A 2,759-nucleotide genomic window follows, 5' to 3' on the forward strand; every position below is an offset into this window, starting at 1 on the left:
GAACGCTAAAGAGGGGTCCGGATGCGCCAACACGGGCGCATTGGAGACGACTGAAAGCTCTGCCCGCCTCTGCTGACCAGTGCAAGCGCACCGGTCCTCCCTTCAGCAGTGAGGTGATGGGAGCAGCCACCTGACCAAAACCCCGGATAAACCTCCGGTAGTAATTGGCTAAATCTAAAAACCGCTGCACTTCTTTCACCGTGGTCAGAGTCGGCCAATTACGCACGGCTGTAACGCGATCATCCTCCATCACCACCCCGGAGGTGGAAATACGATACCCCAAGAAGGAAACGGACTGTTTGAAAAACTCACATTTCTCCGCCTTGCAATACAGGTCATGCTCCAGTAGTCGCCCAAGTACCTTACGCACCAGAGACACATGCTCCGCGCGTGTGGCAGAATAGATCAAGATGTCATCAATGTACACTACCACTCCCTGCCCAAGCAGGTATCAGAGAATCTCATCTACGAAGGATTGAAAAACGGCTGGAGCATTCTTCAACCCGTATGGCATGACGCAGTACTCTTAATGACCAGAAGTAGTACTAAATGCGGTTTTCCACTCATCTCCTCCCCAGATACGTACCAGATTATACGCGCTCCTCAGGTCCAGTTTTGTGAAGAATCGCGCGGAAATGATTCCATTGCCATAGCGATGAGAGGTAGTGGGTAACTAAACCCCACTGTGATGGAATTTAGACCTCTATAATCAATACACGGACGCAGACCTCCATCCTTCTTCTTCACAAAAAAGAAGCTTGAGGAGACGGGTGATATGGAGGGCTGAATGTACCCCTGTCCCAGCGATTCGGAAACATATGTTTCCATCGCAACTGTCTCCTCCTGGGACAATGGATACACGTGACTCCTAGGAAGTGCAGCGTTTTCCAGAAGGTTTATCGCACAGTCCTCTCGACGATGAGGTGGTAATTGGGTCGCCTTCCCTTTACTGAAGGTGATAGCCAAATCGGCATATTCAGAGGGAATGCGCACGGTGGAAACTTTGTCTGGACTCTCCACCATAGTCGCACCAACGGCAACTCCTATACACCTACCTGAACACTCCTCTGACCACCCCTTAAGAGCCCCCTGTCGCCAGAAAATCACGGGTTGTGTTGAGCTAACCAGGGAACCCCCAACACCACTGGAAACGCAGGTGAATCTATAAGGAACAGGCTAATCTGCTCCTTATGATCACCCTGCGTTACCATGTCCAGCAGCACCGTAGCCTCCCTAATTACTCCTGACCCTAATGGTCGGCTATCTAAGGAGTGCACGGGGAAAGGTCGATCTAACGACACCAGGGGAATCCCTAGCCTCAACACAAGCCCACGATCCATAAAATTCCCAGCTGCGCCTGAATCGACTAGCGCCTTATGCTGTAGAGATGTGGAAAAACCAGGGAAAGAAATCAATACAAACACATGACCGACAGGAAGCTCTGAATGAGTTTGGTGCTTACTCACCTGGGGTGATCGAGCAGTGTTCCGCCTGTCCTCCCGACTCCTAGACGGGTTCCTCCAGCACCGGTCGGACGTGTGCCCTCGTCGACCACAACTGGTGCAGGAGGACACTCCTCCTCCGGTCCCCCTTGAAGCCGTACCTCCTAATTCCATAGGGATAGGAACAGGGGGGGCTGGGGATTGGAAACGACAGGACCTGATCCGAACGCCCGCGAGCAGCCAGCAGGTTGTTGAGACGGATAGCCAGATCGATAAGTCCATCCAGTGTGAATGTGGTGTCCCGACATGCCAGCTCCCTGCGGACGTCCTCCCTGAGACTACATCTAAAATGATCAATCAAGGCCCTGTCGTTCCATCCTGCTCCTGCTGCCAAAGTCCTGAACTCAAGGGCAAAATCCTGTACGCTCCTCGTCTCCTGACGCAGGTGGAACAGCCGTTCACCCGCCGCCCGACCCTCGGGTGGATGGTCAAAAACAGCTCGGAATCGGCGGGTGAACTCTGGGTAATTATCCTTAGCCGAGTCCGGACCATTCCATACTGCGTTGGCCCACTCGAGGGCTCGCCCAGTCAAGCAGGAGACGAGGGTGCACACTCTCTCCTCTCCAGAGGGAGCAGGGCGCACAGTAGCCAGGTATAGTTCCAGCTGAAGGAGGAAACCCTGGCACCCAGCCGCCGATCCGTCAAACTCCCGTGGGAGCGTCAGCCGAAGAGCCCCAGAGCCAGATGTGGTCACAGAAACAGGAGGTGCTGGAGAAGGGGTTGGTAGAGATGATGTGGGGAGGCCACTCCTCTCCCATCGATCCATTCTCTCCATCATTTGGTCCATAGCAGAACCAATCTGGTGAAGCACGCTGGTATGATGGAGGACCCTCTCTTCCATCGATGGGAGAGGAGACGTTGCTGCTCCTGCTGATTCCATGGGTGGTGCGGGATTCTGTCACGTCTAATCAAGGTGGGTGGAATCAGGCGCAGAGAGCAGATAGCGATATAAAGTTTTATTCTCCGGTGAACAAAATAAACAACGGTCAACCCAAATACACACAGGGTGAATTTATCCAACACAGGATAAAGACTAACCGGAGAATAAGAAACAACAAACACCGACAGACAAAACGAATGACAAAATAAACAGTCCCGCACAAAACAAGGGCGGGACAACCTACATTAAATACAGACACTAATTAACTAAACAACACACAGGTGAAACCAATTAGACAAAACCAACAGATACACGAAAAAGGGATCGGTAGTGGCTAATAGGACGGTGACGACGACCGCCGAGCACCGCCCGAACGG

The 2,759-nt window shown here is 52.6% G+C and overlaps 1 protein-coding gene across 1 annotated transcript in view; it reads left to right on the forward strand.

Moving 5' to 3' along the window:
- The window catches only part of LOC135549407 (glutamate receptor ionotropic, kainate 4-like), a 64,170-nt gene that overhangs the window by 15,720 nt on the left and 45,691 nt on the right, over positions 1–2,759 (forward strand). The gene's annotated exons all lie outside the window — the stretch shown is intronic.

Source organism: Oncorhynchus masou, chromosome 12 (genome assembly GCF_036934945.1).
Source record: "Oncorhynchus masou masou isolate Uvic2021 chromosome 12, UVic_Omas_1.1, whole genome shotgun sequence".
NCBI lineage: Eukaryota > Metazoa > Chordata > Actinopteri > Salmoniformes > Salmonidae > Oncorhynchus > Oncorhynchus masou.